Source organism: Heterocephalus glaber, unplaced genomic scaffold (assembly GCF_053883595.1).
Source record: "Heterocephalus glaber isolate CG9 unplaced genomic scaffold, H.glaber_assembly_v1.0 deba00001431, whole genome shotgun sequence".
In the NCBI taxonomy this organism is placed as follows: domain Eukaryota; kingdom Metazoa; phylum Chordata; class Mammalia; order Rodentia; family Bathyergidae; genus Heterocephalus; species Heterocephalus glaber.
This window is the reverse complement of record NW_028258295.1, coordinates 4,196,033-4,212,281: the sequence shown is the minus strand read 5'-3', so window position 1 is coordinate 4,212,281 and position 16,249 is coordinate 4,196,033. Positions and strand designations below refer to the sequence as shown.

The 16,249-nt window shown below is 34.1% G+C and overlaps 1 pseudogene; it reads left to right on the top strand.

The window, feature by feature from the left end:
- Positions 1-5,915: 5,915 nt before the first annotated feature.
- Positions 5,916-6,851, top strand: LOC101721368 (olfactory receptor 8B3-like; annotated as a pseudogene).
- The last annotated feature ends 9,398 nt before the right edge of the window (positions 6,852-16,249 follow it).

Sequence of the window (16,249 nt, the reverse complement as noted above, 5' to 3'; positions counted from 1 at the left end):
ATTGACTTATCATTGTCATGACTTTTTCTTTTTGTTGGATTCTCCCTGTTTACATTTAATTTCTTGTCATGCCAGATGTATTCATTCTGCTGTGCTTCCTGGGGTTGTGATCCTCATTTTCTGTACCTAGGATATTATCTAAAATTTTTTGTAGTGGTGGTTTGGTATTCATGAATTTCCTAAGGTGCTCTTTGTCATGAAAGTATCTTATTTCTCCATCAGTTTTGAAAGATAGATTTGCAGGGTTCATCAGTCTGGGTTGAAGGCTGTTTTCCTTTAGGGTTTGGAATATGTCACTCCACACTCTTCTTGCCTTGATGGTTTGCATTGAGAAGTCTGCTGTGATTCTGATGGACTTTCCTTTGTATGTGATTTGTTTCTTTTCTCTGTTTGTAGAACTTTGTTCTTTTATTAGGTTTCTGGAATCTTAACAATTATATGTCTATGTGTAGATATTTTTGATCAATGCTATTTGCAGTCCTATATGCCTCGCTTATCTCTATGTCAAGAGATTTTCCCCTGCTTGGGAAGTTTTCTGCCATTACTTCTGCGAAGAGTTTTTTTATGTCATCTGCACTCTTTCCTGTTTCTTCATTGACTCCAATCAGGCTTATGTTATTTTTCTTTTGCATCAGCTACTGGATTGATTTCTTGTGGTCCCTTGCAATTTTGAAGCAATTTTTCTTTTCCTGGTCACTGATTGCAATCTTATCTTCTATAGCTGAAATTCTGTCCTCACATTGGCTCATTCTGCTGTATAGACTTTCAATGGAGTTTTTAATCTCCTGGAAATCTGTTTGTATTTGTTTTACGGATTCCATTTGCTTCCTATGTTGGGATTCCACCATTTTCCTCAGCTTCTCAGCTCCTCAGCTCCTTTTTTATCTGTGTCCTCTCTAGATTTATTAATCATGTCTTGCACTATGGGCACAATCTCTGCTGTAATTTGAGAAATTATTTCTGATTTCATTTTTTCCAGATCCTCTTTTGTTGCCAGTTCAGGGAGTCCAGGTGATTGATTATCAGAGTTTTGTGTCTCTTTTCCCTTTGGGGTTGCTGTACATGATTTGGAAGTCTGGCTTCAAGATTTGTTTATGTGTCTTCCCATTTCAGTGTGAGCAGTGGAACAGCAACCTGGAAACATCTTCCTCTGGGCTAGGAGTGGTGGAACAGTGGCTTGAAGCCCTTTCCACCTCCCTTGGAGTGGTGGAAAGGCTGCCTGGAAACCCCTTCTTCCTGGCTGGTAGTGGTGGAACCCACCGTCATAATCTTTTAATAAATTTCTGCAGTGTGACAAATATCAAGTTCTCTGAGCACAGAGAACAGAGCACAGTTCCTTCCATTAAAGAACTTACACCCTGGAAGGAGAATCAGTGAAGTAAACCTATAGGCAAATTCAATATGCTATGGTAAATTCTTCAATGGGATAAAAACTTATGGAAGTACAGGGAGAAGAATCCAATTTAAGCTGTGGGAAATTAGTGAAGGCTTCTTCAGGAAGTAAGTAGGGACCTCAGAACAATAGGGGCTCATCTACTTATGAAAGAAGTGTCATGGCAATGACATTCCCTCCCCATATAATTTCTGTTAATAATTTCCAGTTTTTTGTTAATGACAATGTCATACTCCTACTTTCAAAGATCTAAAAATCTGCTCATTTCATACTTTTTCCTTATTTCCTGTTTTGCATCTCATGTGAGAGCTTCTTGTGTCTCACAAGCCATATTTACTTTATTATTTCATTATTATATGGGGCTTCTGCTGGCTCTTGTCTCAAGAGTCTCTCTGACTCTGCTTCCATTCCTGTTCTCAAACCATTTTAGTTCTTGTAATGTTTTTCTTCTGGAAATTTCACAGTGAAATCACCAACTTCATGATTTCCCCCTTAAAACTTTACAGTTTATTGGTAAATTTTGTCTCAAAGATAGGACATGCTTCATTTTCTCAGCACACAGCATAGCAATGTTTATGAAGAAGCTGAACATTATAAATGTCTATTAGATACACACATGGAAAACAGGATGGAAATTCCTCAAAAAATAAGACTAGCATATGATCCAGCAATCTCATTTCTGAAAACACATAGAAAATAATTGAAACCACGATTTCAAAGTGTTTTGTACACTACCATGTTCATTGCAGCTAAGAGGTGGAAGCAAACCTAATGTCCAACCATGGAGAAATAGCTGTACAAAATGTGGAATACAATTAAAACAGAATAAATTTCAACTTTTAAAAAGATTTTCTTTGTGACATGGATGAACCTGGAAGACATTATATATTATGTGAAATAAGTCTCCCATAGAGAAATAAATACTGTAAGATTCTTCCTAAATATGATGCATTTAAAACAGTCAAATATATAAAAGTTGAAAATAGGATAGTGAGTACCAAAGGTTGGGAGAAAGGGGATAGATAGATAGAGAGGTTTTTCAATAGTATATAGTTGTAATTATGTAGCATCAGTAAGTTTCAGAGATCAGCTGCATAACATAGTGCCTAGGGTTAACAATGTGGTATTGAACATTAAAAATTTGTTGAAAAAGTAAACCTCATGTTAAATATTCTTACCAAATAAAATCAACAGCAGTCAACAAAATCAAACTCAAAGTCATACAAGAAAATTTGGAGAAGTGATAAATATGTTTACTACTTTGATTGTCTTGGTGTTAAAAATGAGTGCATATATATGTCTAAACTCACAAAATTGTATTCATTAATTAGATACAGTTCTTTATACCAGTTATACTTCAATAAACCTGGAAAAATTAAGCATGATTCAAATAAAGAGTTCCATATAATATTTTAAAATAGCCATAAAATATGACATAAATATTTATTTAACATATAGAAATGTCATAATTCCTACCATTTAAACAGGATAATACTTGAACAATGGTGTGCAATATAACAGCCCTGATGTTTTATGGAGTCCTTAAAATGCTGATAATTCAATAGAGATGCTTAGTAATTATAAAATAAACATCAGATTTTCAGAAAGTCTGAGTAAAACATAAACTATGTCAATATGTTTATAAAACAATTTGAAGTAAAAATATTTTGGCTGAACTGGTTAGATAAAACATTAACATTAGGGCCGGGGATTTAGCTCTGTGGTTCTGGTGCCTGCCTCACAAGCGCAAGATCCCAAGTTCGATTCCCGGTACCAAAAAATGAAATAAAATAAAACTAAAACATTAACATTAATTTTATCTGTTTGCTTTTAGTTGTCTAATATAGGTACTAGAAAAATTTAAATTATCTCTGTGGCTCACATTTGTGGCTTGTTATATTTATATTGGACAGTCCTACTCTAGGAGCATTGGGTGAAATAACTATTCTATATGCTTCTTCCAGTCACATCTATTAAGGAAAAATCTATGACTTTTAAACTTTTTGTTTTTTCCTAAGAACTTATTTTTTATTTTTAACTGATCCATAAAATATTTACATATTTGGAGGGTACTAAGTGATGTTTGATATATGCTATGGCCTTTTTCTAATAAGAATGCTGAGAAAATTTAAAATAATTTTAGGATGGTTAATTGAAAATAAGTTTTATTAAACTTTGGTTTCTCAAATAGGACAATACTTGGAATGTTGTGGCTATGACTTACAAAAGCAGGGGAGACAGAAATTTCCATTCCAGTGAAGTGAGCCAAGGGCTAGCTATGAAATGCTGTTATAAGGGAAAAGTACATGACCAGGCTGGGTGTGATCTGTATGTGTCCATGTACAGGGAACTATCGTTCTTGTATGCCTGGCTTCAAATATTTCACTCTACTGTAAAATGCTAATGTAGACTTTTGTGTCTGCCCCAGCACTGGGGCAAAGGGATGCCCTTTAATCTGTAGCATCTAGGGATTCAGATACAGAAAATTATTCCTTCATGGAATTTAGGAGAAGTAAATCTCTAGTGTAGGGATATTCTTTGAGTGGAAGATGGAGTCTCTGAGGAGACACTGTGATCATCAAAAGTAAGATGTAAACACAGATGCCAATATTCTGTGTGTGGCTCTGTCTCTGGGTACCAAACAGTTATTACAGCTCTTCAAACATGAAATTAAATTTTCTGTGTTGCATCACTAGGTTGTTTCTCCCATACTGAAGAGATCATTTTTTTCTGTTACAACTGTGGCGACTCCTTGGAAGGAGGCCAGTGAGATGAATACTTCATATTTCTTCCTGGAGTAGTCCCAGGGCCATTCAGGTGGTGCTGTTGGTGTCCTGATGCCATCAGCACTTTAAGTACCTAAGGATTCTGATAGGACTCTTTTTGCTCATATTGTTAGAATTGTTTTCTCCCAAAACATTTGTTCCAGAGAGAAATGAAGGACAAGGATCAGGTTCTTAGGAAGAAAAACCTGTAAGTATCCTAATCTAATACTTCGTGGAAGAATTCTTTCACTGTAACCTAATAACCAGTGGAATGAGGGGCTGGAGCACTATCAGTCCTTTCAATGAAGATAGCACTGAGGGTCTTCTTGTTATAGGACCTGGAATTAGATTGGGGGATAGACAATGTGGAGTGAAAATTCCAGTCACTGTGAAATGAGACAGATCCTTGGTTTCCTGAGGCTTTCCTAGGTAAGAAGATCTAACCTTCCTGGTTTTCTATTTGGCCTTGAGGAAGGTCCAGTTTTTCTATACTAATGTTACCCAGCCATTTCAGAAGAGGGGACAACAGTTAACTGTGCAGAGTCTGAAGCTGAAGGGAAGAGCAAAGGACACTAAGATCAGGCATAGGACACACTTTTGAGTGAATCTGAAGAAGGGCCATTTAAGTTGGCTTTTATTCCACAACAATGACACATGTTTTTGTGCTTACTGTGTGTCAGGACTCTACTGTGTAAAATGGGTATACAGTGAATGAGGGAGTTTGTCTTCATCATAAAGTTATAGTCTAGCAAGAGAGAAGACACTGATTAGTTTTACAAATGTCTCTCATCTCTGACCCTTTTTATCAATAGAGTCTTACTCTATTTCTTATTATGTGTGTAAATCTTAGCTAACTTTTGAGGTCTCATGCATCTGTAAATCCTACCTCACTTCTAACTTCCTTGCCATAAGTTTCCTTCTATCACTCCCCTTAAACCTAATTTTTCTCTATATACTTCATTCCTTTTTTCTCTTCATCCCTCACTCTGCCCAGATTCTTACTCCATCCCTTTTCCCTTACTGTATTACAGATTTTAACCCATCTATCTTCCTGATTAGTACACCATTCTTATGCTGTCCTTCTATCTCTCCCTCCACCTCTGAACTTTACGCTAACCCTTGAGCCTTGGATAACATTCCACATTAAATCCATTTCTCTCCCTATTAGTCTTACTGCGAGTTTGACCTTCTCCCTCTCTTTGGATCTCATTCTGTCAATCACTGCACCCACCAGACTTACATCACCCTTGAACCCCACATCTTTCCTCACTTCACCCATGTACCTCACACAGTGCCGACCTTCACTTATCTGAGGATCTGACCCAGTGCCTTGGAGGTCCATCCATCTCTCCAAGTGAAAGCTAGGGAGTGGAGGAGATTTAGTGGTATGTATTTCACGTGATTATAAAAATGCTAACATTCAATGTTTTAACATTATGAAACAAATGTGGAGGTTAAAATATCAACTCCATTAAAGGTGTCCTGCCAAATTATCATATGCTTGATGTTTTTCTTATCCTTACATCCTAAAACTACCAGAAACTCCATGTGGACTTCAGTTGCTCAGATTTCTCACTTTCAGACACCCTGGAACCATCCTCTGATGCTGCAGTTTGCATAAATCAGAAGATGTTGCTTCATATCCAGAATATGAAATGGCACTTGAGTCCAGACATTTGATGAGTGAGAAGAGTTTCAGATAAGTTTTCCTCTAATCGACTCTTCTTTCGTCTTCATAGAGGAACTTCTATGGAAGAATGACAGACAGAAATTACTCCTTTGTGACAGAATTTATCCTGCACGGTTTAACTGACAGGCCAGAACTTCAACTCCCTCTCTTCTTCATATTCCTGGGGATCTATGTGGTTACTGTGGTGGCCAATCTGAGCTTGATTACATTAATCTCACTAAATTCACATCTTCACACACCTATGTATTACTTCCTTTTTAATCTGTCTTTTGTAGATATCTGTTATTCTTCCGTCTTTACCCCCAAAATGTTAATGAACTTTATATTGGAGAAAAACACCATCTCCTACACAGGATGTCTGACTCAGCTGTATTTCTTCTGCTTTTTTGTTATTACAGAATGTTACACATTGACAGCAATGGCTTATGATCGCTATGTCGCCATTTGCAAGCCACTGCTATATAATGTCATACTATCCCCTCAGATGTGTGCTCTATTTGTACTTGGGGCATATGTGATGGGATGTTGGGGTTCCCTGGCCCACACTCTCTGTATGGCAAGATTGACTTTCTGTGAGGCCAGTACCATCAACTATTATCTGTGTGACATCCTCCTTGTGCTCCAGCTTTCCTGCACTAGCACCTACGACAATGAAGTTGTAGCCTTTGCTCTAGCTGGCATGAACATTTTGGTGTCTACAAGCATGACTTTTATCTCCTATCATTTTATCATCTCTAACATCCTCCATATCAGCTCAACAAAGGGCAGGATTAAAGCCTTCAACACTTGCAGTTCTCACATAATGACTGTCTCTCTTTTCTTTGGGGCAGCATCATTTATGTACCTCTAGCCTTCTGATGTAGAGTCTATGGACCAGGGAAAAGTGGCCTCAGTCTTTTACACAAATGTGGGGCCCATGTTGAACCCCTTAATCTATAGCTTTAGGAACAAGGATGTCAAACTTGCTCTAAAGAAAACTCTGAGAAGAAAAGTATTTTCTTGAGCAGCAACAAGGAAATTGTATAAGGGATTTTTATGATTTTATTAGGATTTCTTCATGGCTAGATCTTCACCTCAATTAAAGAGAATACATTTTATCTTTCAATTCAGAGTCTTTTTTTAAAAAATTGAGATATTTCTAAGCCAAATGTGGTGGAGCACATCTATAATCCCAACACTTGGGGAGGCTGAGGTAGGAGGATTACAACACAGTTCTGGTATCTGACCTTCTTTTTATTCTGAAGTCACTCCATAATTGGCATTCTGAATATTGTAGTGTGAAAAGAGTTGTTATATTTCTCAATTTTTAAAATGTAAAATTTATTTTTTCTCTTTGCAAAATGAAATATGAGGAATATATTTTAATTACTTAATATAAAAATGTAAGAAATAATCAAAATGCTTATAAAAATCATTGCAATGTCTGTCTTCATATCTACACCTAATAAGTGCTTTCATTTAGATTTTCAGAAAGTCAACATACATGATGGATATATATTGTTACTTTTATGGATTTAGAGCATGAAATTAAGAAATTATTTTAAAATTGCTACAGATGCATATTTTAAGGTACAAATAGAATATGTGAGAGTGTTTGTTTAATTTCTGACAGCAAAAATTGACTTCAATAAGTGTTGATAACACACTAGATAAATATTATTTGTCTTAGAGCTTGTTTTCAAATAAAAAGTAGATTTTCAAATATAAACCATGGTAAGCATATTGCTTTTGTCATCCAAAAAGTTGTGTAGAGGAAAAGAGAGCAAGAAACTTTAGGGTTAATGAAAAAGAAATTTTAAAGGTGATGGGACAGCAATACTTTTTAAGGTCACTGGGTGCTATACTCATTAGTGGATTGATTCATCCATTGATGAGTTCAGTAGCTGAATGTGCTGTTCAGTGTGGGGCCTGATTGGAGGGGATCACAGGGTTGTGAATTGGAAGGGTGTAATTTTGTTGCCAGCTCTTCTATTCTCTCTCTGTTTTCCTGGTTGCAATGGGTTGAACACCTTTTCCTACACCATGTGCCTCTGTTGTGCTGTTTTTGTCTCAAAGCCAGCTGATCATGGACTAAAATCATGAGCCAAAATAAACCTCTATTTCTTTAGGTTGTGGACATTTGACATTTTTCCCAGAGTCAAGAAAGTGACTAAGACATAAGGTAACATGAAACTAAAATTTAAATGGCAGTCAGTATTTATACCTGTAGGTAATGTCATAGTGAATCTTGCCTTTCATAATTTTGCCTTTATCAAAGCTATACCATTTTCTTCTAGAGCAGTACCTCTGTTTTTTTCCCCTAGAAACTTCCCTTTAATATTCCTGACAGCTTTCATATTTTTGTCTTTACATCATGCCTTCCTTTCTTTGTATTGTCTGTTTCTTCATTCTGTGTAACAAGTCTGGGATGCCTAAAAGTGCAAAACTTCTCCAGAAACTTTTGATAAGTCAGGCTGCAGAGGATCTTTCAGAAAAAAATAAATAACAAACAAAAAATGAGCCATTAGGAGTGGGAAGAATTATGTAAACAAAGAGAAATATTAAAGCCTCAGTCATTTCTGTTAGAAGACTATGGATTGATAAGCAGTTATTGTGGAACACAGAGTGGATGCTTGGACCTTGAAGTTCTCTTCCATGTGGAACTCTCTTAACTGATTAGGAGTAACTGTTCATTTTTCTCCTTTCTCTTTTAGAAAGCTAGTACACTCTATATGAAGCATTTGCCCCACCACTGTAGAGAGAGGTGAGCCTGGCAAACACATCACAAACTTAATCATACATTAGAAAGTTCTACAAAGCCAATTCAAGATATGCTGGTGCAATTACTAAATTTATGTGTTTAAATATATATTCTGTCTCCAACATATCCCACTTCTCCCAAGTTTAGAACTCAGAAGAGAGTGATGTTATGAATTATGCTCTTAAATATCTATTGAAAACATGCACTAATAAAGTAAAACAAAAAAAAAGGAAAGGAAAGGAAAATTTTAAAAGTATCTATTAAAAAATACAAAAACAATGAAAGAACTAAAGTTGTAAAAGAAAATAATGGGACATTAACAATACCAAGGCACTATAAAGATAGTGTACATATTTGAATTAGAACTAAATGGAACTTCTAGAAAGAACTATGTAAATGTTGAAATTAAAAAGTAAGTGGAAAGAATAAAATGATATATTAGACATAACTGAAGAGCAAATAGAAAAGATTGAACAGAGGAAATTATGTAATGTGCAGCAAAAGATAAAATAATGAGCACTATGACAAAGAACTCAGTCATGCAAAAAAAAAGAGAAAGAAGTCTGATAATGGCCCAGAAAATTCCAGAAAGGCAGAATTAAATTTAAACAATTATGGATCCTTATACACAAAAAATAAATTTAAAAGAACATTTGAAGATAGATAGGAAAATTTTAATATCTTCCAAAGAAAATAGAAAGAGAGCAAGAATGGAAAATGAAAAGATATAAAAAGAAATTACCGGGCTGGGGATTTAGCTCAGTGGTGCTGTCGCCGCCACCTGCCTCACAAGTGCAAGGTCCTGAGTTCGATCCTGGTGCCAAAAAAAAAAAAAAAAAAAAAAACAAGAAAAAGAAAGAAAGAAATTAACTACATAGAAAGAGTGAAATAAATGTCAGTCTGGAATCCTATGTGCAGCGAAGTGCACATTCATGAATAATGGTGAAATAGGGGCAGATTTAGGCAAAGCCCAGGAGTTTTACATTAACTTTACACTACATTCTCATTTACAGAACAATCAACAGATACACTTTCCAAGTAAGGATGTAGAGTCAGGAATGAAGAGATGAGACAAAAAGCCATGGACTGTCATGTGGTGAATGTGTTGGTAACTTTAAGCAGGCACTCACTATATACAAATACATAGGCATATCTAAAACCAAGGCGGCACTAACTTGCCAAACAACAACATTCAATAATAAGGAGAAGGCTGGGGTTAGACTTAAAATAATCTATGATGGTTCAATTCTTTGAGAGAACAGTATGTATACTAGTTAATTTACACACTGTAATTCAAAGACACGTGCTAGAATTCATAAGTGTCTTTTAAAAAAGTGAAAAATGTAATTTTCAAATGAGCATAAAAAGAAGTTATAGGAAGTATATTTAAAGCAATAAAATGAAGAAAATAAAAAGTAGCGCCAAAAAAGCATGATGAAGAGAAAGAAAAATAACAGAAATCAATTCAAATGTATAAGTAACAATAACAAATGCAAATGAAATAACACCATTATTCAAAAGAGAATTGCATATAGGAGGGGAAAAAATCCCCAATCCTTATTCCAATACAGCTATGTTCTATGTACCCCAATATAGCTACATTATTTGAAGGATAAGTAAAAATTGAAAACAGAGATGTGAAAATGAAATTTCAAGCAAAAACTTACCAAAGCAAAATGGCATAGCTAAATCAATTCAAAAAATATACCTTATATAAGATAATTCAAGATAAACAAACCACTGCATAATAATACAAATAATAAGATATAATTTCAAATATGTATACACATCAATAAAATCTTAAAATATGTAATACAAAAATCTCAAAATATATAATACAAAAATGCCAGAATTTCAAGAAGAACTCAACAAATCTAGAAGAATGGTATAAAATTCTATCATGTCTCTCTCAGAAATTTACAGATCAAAGACAGTTTAAAAAGGAAAGAGACAATTTGAGCAATAAAAAGTAGTAAACTAGACCTACATATTACACATAGATCCTTGGATTCCGCAATGAAGCACCTTATCCTTTCAAGCACACAAGGACTATACTTGAAAATTGTCTTATGGAGTAATCCTCAGATTCAATCTCAACAAATAATGCAAACAAACCTATAACTCAAGCACTGCATTCTCTGGCTACCATACATTAAAATTACTTATAAAAATAAAAATTCTTTACTTCTCCTATATTTGGTATTGTATGAAACACATTCAAATATTTTGTAGGGCAAGAAACAATTTCAAAATGAAAATTAAAATATATTTAGAACTGAATGACCATTAAAATACATATACCACAACTTGTAAGATATTATTAAAGTAGTACATACAGATAAATTATCGCATTTAATTAATCATATTTTAAGAAAAGGAGACATTTTGAAATTAATTTATAAAGGTTAGAATGTACACACTAGAACAAATTCACAGGATATTATTTTAATAATAATATATAAAATTTAATAGTAAAAAGAAGAAAGAATAATATAGTAAGAAATGAATTGGAAAAAAAGAAAAAAACAAGAGCTTGCTAATTAAATGATTAATAATATAGAAGAATGTTCTGGTAAAATCAATTAATAAACTGGAACATTCAAATAAATATTAAGAATTGAAAATGGGGACATAAGTCAAAATATCAGGTACAGTAAAATACATCATGAGAATACTATGAAAATGAAAACTTAGATGAATTTTACAGTTCTTTTAAAAACCATAAGGATGGTCTGAATAAAGTTATAATCAATAATCTCTAAAGAAACCAAATCAGTAGTTTGAAATCCCAATAACTACAAAACATGTTTGAGATAGTTTTACATGTAATTTCTAATGAAACTGAAACACAGATCATCTCTAAGTTATCTAAACATTTTCTTTAGTACAAACAGGGGCTAGCACTCTTGAATTGTTAAAATTGCATTTTTATGGGCACAGGGTAGCGTCTTACCCCAGCACCCTGGGAGGCTGAGCAGGAAGATCACAAGTGCTAGCCTGGAGGATTTAGCGACTTAGATACTCTTTTTTTAAAAAAGGCTGGAGTGTAGATCAGGGGAAGACCTGGGTTCAATCCCCCCACACACACCAGAAAAAGGAATAATTGCTTATGCCTGCCTGGAATCCCAGCTATCTGGAATGAAGCTACTTGGGAAGCTGGGCCAGGAAGATCATGAATTCAATAGCAGTCTGAGCAGCACAGCAAAACCCTGTTTCATGAAACAACACAAAAGCATAATATTTATGGCATTTTTAACCAAATGAGAAAGTACAAAAAAAAGAATATCAGTAGGGTTTAAATGTATGAAAAGATAAATAATTTATTTACATTGCTATTCTACCAAAATATATAAATTATCTGATAATAGTTCACAGAACAGGAAGTTGGGATTTGAACAGATGGCTTAAACTAATTAAAATATTAAAATCACTCTTCACAGAAAAAGAGAATTTGATTACTCTTGTCCCAATAATGACTATACTTGGCACCTTGTGTTCCCTTATTGATTACGTGACAAGAAGCAGGTGTATTATTAAATCGGGAAAATTCAGGAGCTTTCCCAGACAGCAGGTCTCTTCGGGGCTGTCTGAGATAAACTAAGATTCAGACAGAAAATTGTGTTAGGAAAGATAATGTTGGGCAAAACACTTAGAAAATTCCAGTGTTATTTACGAGAACAAAATATACTTTATTATTCATTTGTACTAATAAGAGTTCCCTAGGGTGATGAAAGCTTTTGAGATTTGAACTGTACTTTGCATTTTTATTAATTATGTATTGAACATGGAGACAAATCTTGAGAGAGTCTGTAAGCCTTTTGGGAACTACTTGTATATTTCTGAGTCCCATCCCAACATTTCTGAATAACATAGAATGTCAAATTTTGAAGGTAAATGCCTTAAGGTGAGTATCAATTTCTCAGAGGATCATGTAGCCCTGCATGTTGTTTGAATTGTTTCAATTGATAATTAGTTATTCAATATATTAGATTTGTATTACCTGTTTATTACCAAAATTAACACATACAAGTTTTTTTAAAGTTACAACTTATTACAGCTCACTTAATTCTAAAATAAATCTATAAATCTTTTACAGATGAGGATATTATAAGGCATGGATGGTATAATTTGACCTCAGTCACACAGCAGACAAGTGGAAAAGTCAAGATTTTATTCCACGTAGACTGGCCCTTAGCACTATTCATTTACTGTTTGAGATTGTATTCACTTATTTTTATAAAGATACATTGTAGAAATGGGCAACCATTTTGAAGAATTTGACTGGAAGAAGATAATCCTGAGTGTAACACTGATTTATTTATTTTTTGTTTGTATATACCCTGGATGACTTAATTTTCATGGCTTGATTTTCCATTATCTACATTTCAGTGTTGTTGTATACTGCCAGAACCACCATGAATGAGCCAAACAAATTTTGCAGAGGCAAATCATTGAATGTTCAGTTGTTCTGAAATCTGTCACATTGGCTTGCCTGGAAGTCCTGACTTTTGTAAATGGCTTTGTCTAGTTAAATCATATCCAGTGAAAGGCACAGTTGGCAGTTACGATACTAAATTAACAAAGTAAACTTGTATCTGGGCTCTGAACCATGTTGTCAGTGTTTAAGAAAGTTTTGAGATTATTTCAGATATGGAAAAATTAACATCCTCCCCTAGACTAAAGCAGTAATGACTTCATCTTCCTGTGGCTCCTAGTTCTCTAGTGTGAGCAGGCCACTGCCATAAATGCTCCTGCCAGGACAAAGAGAGAGCTGGTATAAGTGCCAGTACAGCTTCTGAACTCTAAATAATGATATCCTATTTATAGCCTTCCTCGTACACCTGAATTTTGGCCATTTTTCCAGAGTCACTGTTGGAACCCCAGCAGTCTTTTTTTCTCTGTGCTTCTCAAAATAAACCTAGGGGTTTTTTTGTTTGTTTTTTCCAACTGAAAGAGAGTATTTTTCTTGCTGAGAATCAGAAAAAAACAGTAGTCTCTCTGGATTATCTTGAACAATGTGTATGTTTGCTTCCTTTCTCATTCAAGACCTTAGTTAAGAGTGCTTACTCCTTTGCAATAATTCAGAAATCAAATTCATAAACGATTTTACAAATGTAAAAAATAACACAATAGTAACTGATAATTACGTAGGGGTCTAATATTCACAAAAATTTAAGCAGATCTTATTTTCATAACTCTTTCTTCTAATGTGGAAGAAATAAAGCCTCAAAGGTAAATGACACCCTAGTCACCCAGACCCTACAACAAGGAATGGAGTCGTGGTTTTAGTCCATTCTTCTACCTCCAAATAAGAAACTTTTCTAAGCAAAAGATCTAAAATTAATAAAGATTTTTTTCTGATGAAATTCATACAAGTGTTTTGTAAAATTTTCTTGGGACAAAGTCACAAATACTGTATAGGAAGACCACCTTTCCATTGTCTTTGAATCCCACGAAAAATTAGAAGTCATTCTCCACTTAAAAAATTCAATTTCAGCATTTTATTCTTTTGACGAAAACATCTGCTTTAACAGAGTATTAGAGACTTTGGAATGCGAGATTCTATCTGTTCAATTTTCTTGTCTTTTAAATGAAATTACATCTTAAAAGTGAGAAGTGAGATTTCTGCTATAACTGTAACTATATATTTTGTAGCCTTCAAGAAATTAGTTTAAGTTAATTTTTATTAAATGCCTTCTTTCCAGTGGGAGAAAATGAGAGATCATTACATGCTCTAGATAGCTGCATGTTTAAAAACTAGGGATTTATGAGAATTGTCATAAAGTTATATATAATAAAAGAAGCAAAACTCCAAATTCTATTTTATTCCTATTAGACATATACATACATATTTTATATTTCTATATTCAATTCATGAATGATTTGATGATGGATCTTATGAGCAGTAAAAATTCTTACATTCTTAAATATTATAACCAGCTGCTTTTCTTGGTTATATCTCAAAACCAGAAGTAGTCATGTTTAAATGTTATACTAGGGTTGTAGATAAAGCATTATAGCTCACTAAACATGGGGGAGAAAAATTTGTAGAGAAACAAAGCAGCATTTTCTCTGCATACAAAGAGCACTACAAATAGCAGTTGCTTATTTTCACTTTCATTTGTTGTAAGAACATTTCATTTTCAGTGAAATCTCATAGATGTGAATATCTTATTTTTTTGTCTGTAAGTGACTCACTCAATTACTTTCATAGAATATTTAAATATTGAAATTCATATTCCCCTGCCTTTTTGAGTTGAAGGTATTGGAAATAAATAAATGTTCATCTGATGAAGCAGGGCACCAATTGTTGTGCACACGAGCTATCTTGGATATTTGTGTATATTTTCACATGATCAAATTTTCTGACATTTTAGATAACTTTGTAGTTTAAGGGTTCTTTTACAATTTAAAAATTAGTTTTCGGATTTCTCTTATGTGGCTGTTAAATTACTCTTTTTGCTAACCTCAGCTTTAGTTAAAAACCTTTTTATCTCTCCTCACCCCTTCCAAGTTCAGTGACTTTATTCTTTATGCCTGCAAGTATATGAAAAATTATTTATTTGAATATAAAAATGTCATAGCTCTAAGAGATTACCAATGTGGGCCAAGGGAATGAACTTTGCTAAATGGATATTGTGACACATTGGTTTCTTAAAGGTTGTTTATGCACACATTTTTTTTGTAACACTGAGATTTTAAGTCACTTGATAACTATCTCTACATACGTGAAGCACTACTACCTATCTGTTGCTTTCCTCAATCTACTGACAGATCAGCAGTTTTAGTCATAAAATCAGCAACAATATCTCTGTTATAAAGAGATATATCTACTGTGGAATTGACTCTAGACAACTCTTTCTCATGGAAAAATTCTATATTAATTGGGATTATAAAAGGAAATGTGTCAGCTATATGTAAGCGTATTCATAAATTATGGTATCCACACTAAATGGATCTGAACCCAATATGTCCCAACTCTGTCTGGGCTGACTTTCATAGTGTATTGACATTTGTTTGGGTGTGTTGTATCAATCTGATTCATAAGACTCAATGAACAAGGTCAGAGCATCTGCCTACAGATGGTCCAGTTTCATAGTTATTATTGATAGGGCTACTTGGAGTTGCACTTTGGTAACTCTGGTGCTGTTTCCCTTAGAGTATCATCTAACTTCTTGAATTCAGAATCATGACTCTTTTCTCATGTCCTCTTGGAAATAATGCCTCATTTAAGTCAGCCTTTAAATCAACACATATATTGAGTACCCCTAATATGTTCGAGGAGTATAAAGAAAATACATTGCAGCAATATTTCATACATTTTTGTGATCACAAGTATTGTTTATATGCAAAGTAAAAGCAAGCTATTGCTTTACATATGGAGCATATACATTGATTTTTCTCATTTTGAAAAATAGAATTTAAAGTCATATCATGTTGCTGATACTATATCTTGAATCAAAGGAATATTTTTATTAGTCAAATGACTCAATGAAAAATTATCACTCTTGAATGAAATTTAGGAAGAAACTGTCAATGGACAATAAAATCTCCAGTTTTAATTTACCTCCTTTGGAAGGAAGGTCAGGGAGGGTTGGCCTTGGAATGATGGGCAGGAGGAGGGACACACAAGGGAGGGCAGCACTGCTTTTTTGATGCCT